The following is a 12,673-nucleotide window of genomic DNA, read 5'->3' as shown; positions in this document are numbered from 1 at the left end:
AGTGTCACCCCAAAATGTTTTCATCTGAAAATAGAGAGTCATCCATTGTAAATGGGACTTTAAAAGGAATCCCACATCAATTTCCCCAACCAAACGCTGCAAACCAAGAGTCATTTTGACAAAGTAGCCGTGTGATTATTATTTTTTTTATTTCCATTTGAAAGCAATTAGCTGAAAGGTCCTTCCCTTGAGTTTCTGTGGCAGAATGCGTGGAATGACTCAGGATAATTGCTGTGAAATGAACAGAGCACCAAGCTGAGAGGAGCACGAAAAACCGCAAGGGTTTCCTCTCCATGGAAACGCCTTCTGCCTTTGTCAGAGCACCAGGAAATTAGGCAGCAAGTGATAACGGGGCTGAATGAGTAACAAATGCAGGGGGGTGAGTGATATTTACTCCATTTCAAGCTATTACAGAAATTGAGTGTTTCCCATGTTTGACGCTGCGCTGACTGAGAGCTGGATCGAGGAGGAGGGTCATTAAACATGGCAGCCGCCAGTGACGTGAAGCTGGAATTTCAATATTTATTTAATTTTCTGTCATTTTTAACCTTTCTATACGCAAGTAGAAAAAACAACAACGCTGAAACTAGTAAAGAAATAAACAATATTTAAATTTCTGCCAATGGCAAAAACACGCAGCTTATTATATCTTCACTTTCTTACATAAATGGTTCATATATTGACCGTTTGCACGTGGCGTCTCGCTCTTCACCACGTCGCCGATTTCCTAATTATGGACGTCAAAACAACCAATGCCTCCTTTAAAGGAAATGTAAAACCAGACATCTTTTGAAATCAAAAGTGAAAAAAAAACAAAGAACATTATATCTATAATTTCAGTTCATTTTAGTTAGTTTATAAAAGCACAATGCAGTTCCAGTTAGTTATTGTTTTTCTCCTTTAATTATCGCTTTTATTTATTTCAGTTTTCATTGGTCTTAGTTAACTAAAATAGCTGTGATTCATAGTTTGTATGCATCCAGGCTTTGTACTGTGGTGATTTCTACTAGATCATAAAATCGTAGAAGAAATATTTCATCAGTTGGCTGAAAACAGTCCAAGGCTGCAGGTCAGAAAGCTTTGTTGTGCAGAGAGTCGACGGGTTTTCGTACCAGATCTCCACACATGCAGGGCTCCCATAATGAAAGGCGGTGCTGTCAGCAGCAGCAGCTGATGATGATGATGATGTGGAGGAAGAGGTGTTGGACAACTCCGAGTCGGTGTTTGCAGCTCATCTCAAGTCTTTGCCACTAGCTGCCTCCTCAGCTTCTGCCCTAATTGCTGCCTTGCTTGGAGGCAGATCTCCCTCGGTGTGCCTCAGCCTCTCCGCCACGCTGGCTGCAGAGCCGTCTGATTATTATTGTCATTATTCTCATTAGTAATTAAGCAGTTATTGGCGCCCCTCTTGCTCGGAGTTTGATTAGGCCTTCAGGTCCTGCTGTATGGATTTTGTCTGCAGCTCTGGAAGCCAGTGATGTGCTGAATGATACTGAAATGTCAAAACCAGATCTGTATGCTTTAGAATCGATTCTGAAGGTAAAGTAGCTATACTTTGAATACTTCAATCATTTGGGTTCTTATGGGGTTCTTATCTTGAGCACTTGTTAGCATTTGCTAACTCTCTAGAGGAGGGGAATGAGCAGTGCCATACCAGTGTGTGATTGACAGCGCTAAGACCCGCCTCCTGGCTCTGATTGACTGTTTTTAGTTAGAAGGCAAAACCAGAAAAATGTAAATGAGGGAAATTTCAAAGATGGTCAATATTTTCAAATGAATCACAAGTTTGTATGACTGTCTGCTCTTTAAAATAGCAGACAGTAAATGAGGATGACTGTACTTTAAAAAACATAACTTAGAAAAAGGTCCACTTTGTTTTTTATTTCCCAGACACGTGAAGTGTTTGTGCACAGATCATTATCATCAGCCTTAAATTCACTCAGTGTTGAATCGCAGATTAAATGCTGAATGTTCAGTTTGGATGCAAACTGAGTCCAGAAAGCAGCAGAACTCGACCGATCTTAAGTTTTTTGTCAGTTAGCTAGACAGCCGTCGGCTCACGAAGCGAAGCACCTTTCCATCGTTGTTGGGGGCGGCGGAGTGTGCGCCTCCTTTGTGTTGGACATCGCAGAGGCCGAGATGTCAAGAACACGCTCATGTGGCACTATGAAGTGAGTCCAAAAACTAGTAGCCCAGTAGCCCCCAATTTTGTTTTTGTGACGATCAGTCTCAGCCAGAAACTAGCATTAGAATTTATTAGATGTAACAATGTTTGTATTCCACCATCGGAGGGCGCTGTGTGCGGCAGCGGGTGATGCTCTGGCGGGCGGAAGAAGTTCGTCAGTGCTTAGAGGACAGCTTGTTGCAGCAGATGTTCGGAGCAGATTTGTAACCGCTGTACTTTCTTGTTGCAGGTAAGCTGAGCATTAAAATGCATAGCTCATAAAACCAGTAGCCTCTGATGGGTACGAAATGAAAGAACAAAGGTGCTTCAGTATAGCTGCGTTACCGAACTAGATGTAGAGCCGCAGTTAGCACCAGGCTAAAGGAGATAGGCTAAGGAGCGAGGCTAACGGCTCGCGCTTGGCTTGCTTATGTAGGCTCAGTGGGTCGGCTTAATGTGTTCTAAAATGTGTTCGAAACTTATATATTATTTGAGTTCAGTGAGTTAATGAAAGTATGTTTGTGTAGTTGTACGGTGATGTCAGTAGGGAGTATGTGAATTTGTTGGGGCGCTGTGTGCAGCAGCGGGTGATGCTCTGGCGGGCGGAAGAAGTTCGTCAGTGCTTAGGACAGCTTGTTGCAGCAGATGTTCGGAGCAGATTTGTAACCGCTGTACTTTCTTGTTGCAGTTTAAACTAAATAAATGCTACCAGAGGAGTGACCCGGCTCACCATTCTCTTCAGTGTAACATATTTTGGCGAGCCAGCCAGGAGGTGGCGCTAGTGAATCAACCCCATCACCAACCACCTCCCTTCCCAAGAGACGAACCAGAAAGAAAAAAAAATGGAAGCAGCACAGCTTCTGCGCGATCAAGTGAGTGCAACCTTGTGGCAGTTGGAAAGAGAGCATCTCGTGGACGTCTGCAGGCGACTGAAGTGTTCCGGCCTGGACAGTGGAGAGCCTCAAAGTAAAACCAAAAGGACACTCATCAGGTTGGCAGAGGACATGTTTGATGAGATAGAGAAAAGTGAAGAAGAGGATCAAGTGGAACAGTTTTATAAAGAAACAGCCACATATATCCAGAGACTAAGCAAAGTAATGTGTCAGTCAGAAGATGAAACCTCATTTAAAAAGTCTGTGCTACAGATAGACCTTGAGGACACTATTCCATGCACCACTTCAGTCCAGGCAACAGATTATCCACTCAAAACCCGACCGGAGCCAAAACAAACTCTGCAGGAGGTAACCTTGAGGAGGGAGTTTAAAATCTCTGGGCAGATTGGAGAGAGCGGGCAGAAGGATAAGCTGTCCTACCTCAGTTTAGTACGCCAGATCGAAAATGGGATTGAAAAAGGACACTCAGAGGTTGAAGTAGTTGAAGCAGTAATTAGGGCCATCAGTCTAGGAATGCCCCTAAGAGACATGTTGGAGATAAAACGTGGGTTAACCCTTAGCAAACTGCTCACCATACTAAGGGGACACTACAGAGTCGATAGCCCCACTGAACTTTACCATCAGCTTCTCAATATCTCCCAAGAACCCAAAGAAACTGCCCTAAATTTTGTATTTCGTGCTATCGAGCTCAAAGAAAAACTTCTATGGAAAGCAGCAATGAGGAGACTGATGAACTGTACAGCAGGACCACAATTCAGCGTAAGTTTCTCCGCTCCATTGAAACTGGGCTACTCAGTGACTCCATTAAGTATCAGTTGCTGCCTCTCCTAAGTAATATGACCATAACGATGAAGAACTGATTGAGAAAGTTAACGAAGCTTCAAAGCTAGAAAATGAAAGATTGGAGAAACGAAGAAGGTCCACTGTAGTCAAGATTCCCAAGGTACAAGAGCTCCAAACAGCGTGCCAGACAGCCCTGACACCTGTTCAAAGCCACCCAAAATCCAAAGAATCCCCCATTACAGTGGCTGTGAAAACAGTTAAAAATAAAGAGACTAAAACAGACCCACAGCAGATCATAGAAGAACTTCGCAAAGAAATGAAAGAGATGTTTGTGGCTGCTATGGAAACCAGTTCCCACACCATGGCACCAAAACAAAGACAAAAAGGCTGTAAGAAGTGCAGAGAAGAGGGTAAAGGAGACAGCTGTATGCACTGTTTCAAATGTGGGCGGGAGGGCCACTACTCTCGTGGATGCCGAGCACCGAGACCGTTGATGGGAAACGAGGAAGGGCTACTGAGGTGGGACCAGCAGTCCAGGATCCACGGTCCCATAATGAACAGCCAAGCCCACCACCATCCTCCAATAAATGCCAGTTGCTGCCTTATCAGCTGTAACTGAGGTCCGTTATCTACCCCCTCAACACAAGTCAAGGTTAGTAAGTCTGGGTGGGAAACCGCTGTACTGTGAACTGTTTTATGGACAACCATCCAGTCAAAGTATTGTGGGATTCAGGGCACAGTCCAGCATTGTAAAATGAAAACTGGCGGCAGAACCACCTTCCCCACACAGTTGTCAGACCTGTGTCAGAACTGTTAGATAATGAGACACTCACAGTGTTTGCTGCAAATGACACAACCATCCCCTACACTGGCTGGATAGAAGTCAGCTTCAGACTAGACAGTGATTGTTTTTCCCAACCAGTGAGTTGCAAGTGCCAATATTGGTAGCCAGTGACCCAGCCGTGGCCAGTGACCCCATCATCGGCTACAATGTTATTGAGGCGGTTGTCAACAGAAGAGAAGTAAAGACCAAAGGTGGAAGAAAACAACTTGCACACTTTGTAAGTAAAGCGTTTGAAATAACTGTACAAACTGCACATGATGTTGTCAGACTGCAGAACAGCAAAAAAGACTCAAGGCAGGTGTGGTAAGGACTGGAGTAAAAGAGTGCCTTTGAGGGCAAACCAAGTTACCACAGTCTATGCACGGGCACATGTTAGTCCACATGCTCTGGGTCAAGACATGTTTTTTTTAGCTGACATGGTTGACTCACCACCAGAGGGCGTCATGTTCAGTGATGTACTGGTGCAAATTCCAAACAAAAGGTGCCATATGTGCCCATCCCAGTGACTAACACCACAGACCACACCATTTATCTAATGAGTCGTAAAGTGATCGGACGTCTTGAACCAATAAAAACGGTATATGCAGCAGACATCCAGGCAAAAGTAAATGAGTTGACACAAGAGGAAAAACAGAGTTCAAAGTTAAAGTCACACATCCCGAATAACACACAGTCAGACAACATTCAACAGAGACCAAAGTCATGGGATCCACCAGTGGATCTTCAGCACTTGACAGAAAGTCAACAAACAGCTGTGAAGATGATGTTGCGGGAAGAATGTGAGGCATTTGCATACGACCGTGATGATGTGGGCTGCATCCCTTCCCTGAAAATGCATATAACCCTTCATGACACAAGTCCTGTAAAGAAAACCTACATTTCAGTCCCAAAACCTCTTCACAATGAAGTGAAAGAGTATCTGCAGGATCTACTTAACAAAGGCTGGATCACACCATCAAGGTCTCCCTACTCATCACCTGTGGTGTGTGTCCGGAAGAAGGATGGTACTCTTCGGCTTTGTTTGTGACTTCAGAGAGCTCAACCGCAAGTCAGTTCCGGACCGTCATCCAATACCAAAATTCAGGACATGCTGGATGCACTGGGTGGGAGCTCCTGGTTTTCAGTGTTAGACCAAGGCAAGGCGTACCACCAGGGTTTTTTGGATGAGGAGAGCCGCCCCTTAACCGCTTCATCACACCCTGGGGCTCTACCAATGGGTGCGCATTCCCTTTGGCCTGAGCTCTGCACCCGCTGAGTTCCAGAGGAGCATGGAACATTGCATGGCAGGTCTCAGAGACACTATTTGCCTTCCATACCTGGACGACAACCTTGTGCACAGCAGCAATTTTGAAGAACACCTAGAGCACATCCGCCTGGTCCTCCAGCGTTACAGGGAGCATGGTGTTAAGCTGACTCCAAAGAAATGTGACCTGTTCAGGAGAAGTGTCAAGTTTTTGGGCAAGCTAGTTACAGGCCAGGGTTACACAATGGACCCAACGGAGCTGGCCCCGGTGATGGCCTTAAGGATAAAACCCCTGCAACCGTCGGAGGTACGTCAAATGCTTGGTTTTCTCTCTTATTATAGGCCTTTCATCGCCAACTTCTCCCGCATAGCCCATCCACTCTATAGCCTGCTTAGTCCTCCATCCTCTGGGAACTCTGTTTCAGTCCCAGATGACAAGACTAGGAAGAGCGTGAAGAAAAGTAGAGGCCACTTACCTTCACGGTCACCCATTCAATGGACTAGCGCCCACCAAGAGACATTGAGCCAGCTCATAGATGCACTCACCAGACCTCCTGTCCTTGGGTACCCCGACTTTACAGAGCCCTTTGTGTTACATTGATGCATCTCAAGTTGGGTTAGGTGCAGTCTTATACCAGCGACAGCAAGGCAAGATGAGAGTTATAGCGTATGGTTCCCGCACCTTGAGTCCAGCAGAGAAAAAGTACCACCTGCACTCTGGCAAATTAGAGTTTTTGGCAATGAAGTGGGCCATATGTGAACGTTTCCGAGATTATCTGTACCATGCACCATCATTTGTGGTGTACACAGATAATAACCCGCTAACATATGTGCTCACTACAGCAAAGCTCAATGCCACGGGTCACAGATGGGTCGCGGAGCTGGCCAGCTATAACTTCACCATCCGCTACCGTCCAGGCAAAACCAACACAGACGCTGATGGCCTGTCGCGAATGCCGTTTGACATTGACAGTTACATGAAGAGCTGTACAGCTGAAGTGGGACAGGAAGCCATAAGCGCATCTATGGAGTCTGTGGTGGTGGAGCAGAGTTACCCGTGTCAAGGCATTGGTGTTATCCATGTTAGTGCTCTGAAGTTGATCAAAGATTCTAACACCAATCAGCCTCTTACACCAGTCGAGATCCGCACAGCCCAGGAAGCAGATGAGGTCCTGTCAAGAGTGCTCTGGTACAAGTCACAGGGTAGGAGACCAAGTAGGATCGAGGTGAAGTCTGAGATTCCTGCAGTAACTACATTACTCAGGCAGTGGTTGAAGCTTCACGTCGACCAACATGGTATCCTGCACCGCAAAACAGCCCACCGAGAGCAGCTATTGGTCCCTAAAGCCTATCGTCCCCTGGTTTTCAAAGAGCTCCATAAAGACATGGGCCACTTAGGAGTGGAAAGAACACTTGACCTGATCAGAGATAGGTTTTACTGGCCGCAGATGGCAAAAGACATTGAACACTTTGTTACGGAAGAATGCGAGTGTCTCAAGAGGAAGAAGCCAAGTAAGCAGAGCTGTGCTCCTCTGACCTCGATCCAGTCAACTTACCCGTTCCAACTGGTATCCATAGACTTCCTCCACCTGGAAAAGTGCAAGCATGGCTACGAATATATACTAGTTGTCATGGATCACTTCACGAGGTTCGCCCAAGCTTACCCGACAAAGAACAAAGCAGCTAAAACTGTCGCTGACAAGCTCTTCAATGACTTTGCACTCAAGTTTGGCTTCCCGACCAGACTTCACCATGACATGGGTAAAGAATTTGACAACAAGCTCATGGCACGGTTGAAAGAACTCTCAGGTATCCAGGGTTCTCATACGACACCCTACCATCCACAGGGTAATGGACAGGTGGAGAGATTCAACCGTACCCTGTTGTCCATGTTACGGACCCTGGAGGACAAGGAGAAGGAGGATTGGAAAGAGTCATTGGCTAAAGTTGTCCATGCATACAACTGTACGAAGAGCGAGACAACAGGCTACGCCCCATATTACCTTATCTTCGGACGTTCCCCTCGCCTGCCTATCGATCTGCTCTTCAATCTAAGAAAAGATGAAAGTCATGTGGACTATGATGACTATGTTAGCTGCTGGAAGAAGAGAATGCAGGAGGCTTATACAGTAGCTTCCAAGATGGCTACCAAGGAAGCTGCTCGAGGGAAAGCATACTATGATAGGAGAGTGAAAGGGAGAGATCTTCAGCCTGGTGACAGAGTTCTCCTCCGAAACCTCACTCCCAGAGGCGGACCTGCAAAGATCCAATCTTATTGGGAGAACCAGATCTACAAAGTGACGGAGAGAAAGGCAGATGATAGCCCGGTGTATCGAATCTGCCCTGAAACCGGTCGAGGGAGAGACAAGGTGGTGCACAGGAACCTCCTACTGCCCTGCGACTTCCTACCACTGGAAAAGCCATCAACACAGACTGTTCAACCCGAAAAGATGCTTCGGCTGTTACAAAGAAAAAGCTGAGACATCCACGTGTAGAGCAACATCTAGGAAATAGTGACACATCAGATGATGACTACAGCGGCACGTACCAGTGGTACTTCAGGGATGTTCCAGGGAGACGGAGGAAGACTCCACTCAACCCTTTGGCGGAGTCGTTCCAGCCTGAAACAAGTCTTCACGTTCAAGAAGAGGATGTGCCACTACAGAGCGAAGAGGATGTGCTACTACAGAGCGAAGAGGATGTGCCACGACAGAGCGAAGAGGATGTGCCACTACAGAGCGAAGAGGATGTGCCACGACAGAGCGAAGAGGATGTGCCACTACAGAGCGAAGAGGAATGCCCTGACAGTGACCTTGGAAGGTCAGAGAGCGGTGAGGCAGTGGTTGACATTTCAGCTGCCAACAAAGGTGAGATGGACTCTGTGAGACGGCGACCCGTAGACAGAGTCAAAAACCGCTTGTACTGAGTTATGACACTTTAGGTCAGCCGACTTTGGTTCAGAGGCGCTGCCAGGTGACTAAGACTCAGGTTATTGAGAGTAATGCCTTCTGGAGACCATGGGCTGTGGGACTGTGTTAAAGCTATGGTTTCATGTACTGTGCAACCAGAAATGTCAGGAGACATTTAATTTTGTGGGGGAGAATGTGGCACTATGAAAGTGAGTCACAAAACTAGTAGCCCAGTAGCCCCAATTTTGTTTTTGTGACGATCAGTCTCAGCCAGAAACTAGCATTAGAATTTATTAGATGTAACAATGTTTGTATTCCACCATCGGAGGGCGCTGTGTGCGGCAGCGGGTGATGCTCTGGCGGGCGGAAGAAGTTCGTCAGTGCTTAGAGGACAGCTTGTTGCAGCAGATGTTCGGAGCAGATTTGTAACCGCTGTACTTTCTTGTTGCAGGTAAGCTGAGCATTAAAATGCATAGCTCATAAAACCAGTAGCCTCTGATGGGTACGAAATGAAAGAACAAAGGTGCTTCAGTATAGCTGCGTTACCGAACTAGATGTAGAGCCGCAGTTAGCACCAGGCTAAAGGAGATAGGCTAAGGAGCGAGGCTAACGGCTCGCGCTTGGCTTGCTTATGTAGGCTCAGTGGGTCGGCTTAATGTGTTCTAAAATGTGTTCGAAACTTATATATTATTTGAGTTCAGTGAGTTAATGAAAGTATGTTTGTGTAGTTGTACGGTGATGTCAGTAGGGAGTATGTGAATTTGTTGGGGCGCTGTGTGCAGCAGCGGGTGATGCTCTGGCGGGCGGAAGAAGTTCGTCAGTGCTTAGAGGACAGCTTGTTGCAGCAGATGTTCGGAGCAGATTTGTAACCGCTGTACTTTCTTGTTGCAGTTTAAACTAAATAAATGTGCTACCAGAGGAGTGACCCGGCTCACCATTCTCTTCAGTGTAACACTCAGCAAATACAGGCAGGAGAAAGAAAGTCCTTCTGCCGCTGCAGTCGGAGAAAAGGCTCAGGAAAGGAAGGTCACGTTCCGTCGTTCCCATTTAATTTTAGACCAAATGAGAATCAATAAGTCTTCAAGCATTCAAAGTTTAATAACAACTTTGCATTTTATTCCAAGCTTTCAACCTTGGAATAAAAAGACTTTTCTTCATGTTTTTCTAAAAGTCAGCCTGTTTCCTCTCAGCTTTCATTTTCTATAGTTTCTTTAGAGCAGCACAATTGCGGAACTCACTTCTAGCACAGGAAAAATGTCTTCTTATAAGTTAAATTATTGACTGAAAACAAAATCTTGTATCTTGCTGAAAAGTTTCTTGTTAGTTTTGTCTTATTTCATGTGTACTGAGATATTTGCACTAGAAATAAATACACAAATACTTTGTGGCATTTTGTGTTTTTGCGGTGACTGGAAGATGAATTGGTTTATTTCTTGCTCTTTAACTTTTATATTGCATAAAAAATGAATCTTTGTGGTTCAGGTTGAATCTGTTTCCGGGCAGCAGAGAGCCCTCTTAGCGTTTGTCCTTATTCCAAAGCGTCTCCAACCAAAAGCCTTTTCTGTCATCGTTCTGCACAGATGTTTTAAAATGGCTGAAGCAAAGGTAAAAATCACAGCAGTGAGAACTTCTTCTCAGCGAAGGTGACACCAAAAATCAAAGCAGCTCAGACCCGCTGGGTTGCCATGCTTAAGCCTCAGGGATTCCCTCCGTTTGGGAAGAGTGGAAGAGGGAGATGAAAATAATAGTGTGAGTATAGAAGAGGGAGTTCAGTAATCGTGCCGGAGTGACAAGGACCCAAAAGCAATTCCTGACTGAGCACTAATCCCCACTTTTTTGTGGAACGCACAGAGAGTGAGATAAGCCTGGAGGTTAATGCAGAGGCGTCTCTCCTCTGTCCTCCACAGTGACAGCGCCTGACAGGCGGACCCCAGCAGTCCGCCTTGTTTATGTTAATGCAGGTGGCTCGGGCCAGCTCCCACGCTGAGCTGCACAGATAGAGACATCAGGGAGTCATCACTGTGGCACTTCTGACCTCTTGCCGGGCTGCCGAGGATCTCTGCTCTGGAGGAAGGGAGAACCAAGCGAAAGTTTACGGCGAACCCCAGAGTTAAGCGCTGACTGATGGTGTGTTCACACAAGAACTGTTCAGTCCACTTCAATCCAACTCTAGTTCGTTTGTCGGGTTCGCTTGGGCAGATGTCAGTGCGTAGTTGAATTCTGATGCAAACCTAAAACACGAACTCCGGTCCACCTGGACACTTAAGTCTCGATTCGTTTGAAGTGAACAAATGTGCTCCAAAAACAGGAAGTGGACTTTAACCCAGGGCATTCTGGGTAGACACAACCAAAACAAACGCAAGAATCTAGCACTAATGGTAGACATGATTTATGGTCTTTCACCAACCGTTAAAAAAATTCAACAAATGTTACAGTTTTGTTCACCAATACAACCAAATCACTCTGAAATGTGCTGTACAAATAAACTTGATTGATCGGTTGAAGTGGCTTCTGGACAATAACTCAACAATAAAACACTTATCTCTTCCAGCAGCCGTTGTACAGGTAAAACCAGCTGACCAAACATGCTGGAGCGCAGCTTTGGTTGCTAGGTAACGGCACAGTGACAGTTGAATGTGACTTAACGATCGGCTCATTTTCCAAGTCACCAAAAAAAACACAAAATTATTGTTGAAAGAACAGGCTGGTTGGGATTTTGAAGTGAATTGTGAAAAATAGATCCTCTTAGAATTTGTGATTTGTTCAGAGGAGAGTTGGGAAGTGAAGCAATTTAACCCTCATTTCCTGGTGGTTGAATCGAATCCTGATTTTATTTATTAACATGATTCGTATTTAGTGACGTTTCAGACGTGTTTCCTTTTCTTTCCTGAGCCGGCGCTGGTCGGGTTCTGCCTCAGAGACGCCGCCGCTCTCCTCTCGGCGTTGTCACCTTGTTTATCTGTTTGCTACTCTGAGGTATCACTCTCATCATATGCCTTGTCTCGGGCTGATGAATGGGCGCGCCTCGCTGACCTGCCACCCCCCTCTTGTTTATGTCAGTGTGATGTAGGGCTGACCCGGGGAGCTGTGAGCGAGCCGGGGACATTGAGACAGATGAAGGGTCAGAAATGTGTGCTGAGAAGCGTCTCCTCTGGGTCTCCTTCACCCGCGTGCGCTCGACCCGCGCCAGCCTTTCATTCTAATCTGATGATAATGATATTTGCTCAGGACGACCTCTGCTTGCACAGTGTAATTACCCCCCCAGCTTTCTATGATCTCAGCTATTGGAAATCGATGGGCCATAAGAGTGGCCCCATCAGAACTTATTATTATCATGACTCGCTTTTCGTTTCAGCGCGATCAGATTTAATATGTTGTCGACTTTTTAACTGAATGTTTTTCCCAGTTTTTACATTGGCGGCTGTCGTCGTTGAGTTCGGCCTTCAGCACATCGTCAGAGATGAGCAGCAACTACTTACATTTACTTCAATATCTTTTGGGGAAAAAAAGACTTCTTACTGCGATATACTTTCTGTTTTTCTTGATTTGTGGATTTTCTGAAAACAAACATGTTTCAACCAAATATTCACCAGACTCAGACACACACCTGCAGTTTTGGTTAAAGATTCGAAAGTTTTATTTTGAAAGAAAACCCATATGAATTTGTTCTTTTCTGTTATTTGTACAAATTGTCATTTAGGTTCTTAAAATACCAAAATTTGTCCCTATTTTATATTTTGGTCAGTCCAATTATGTCATTTTAAATGATTGATAATTTGACATAATATTCTGTACTTGAAATACCAAATACTTTTTTACTTGAGTAATTTCTTGGCAGGT

This window comes from Poeciliopsis prolifica, unplaced genomic scaffold (genome assembly GCF_027474105.1).
Source record: "Poeciliopsis prolifica strain line A6 unplaced genomic scaffold, Auburn_PproV2 SCAFFOLD034, whole genome shotgun sequence".
Classification (NCBI taxonomy): domain Eukaryota; kingdom Metazoa; phylum Chordata; class Actinopteri; order Cyprinodontiformes; family Poeciliidae; genus Poeciliopsis; species Poeciliopsis prolifica.
Note: the sequence above shows the minus strand (reverse complement) of the source record.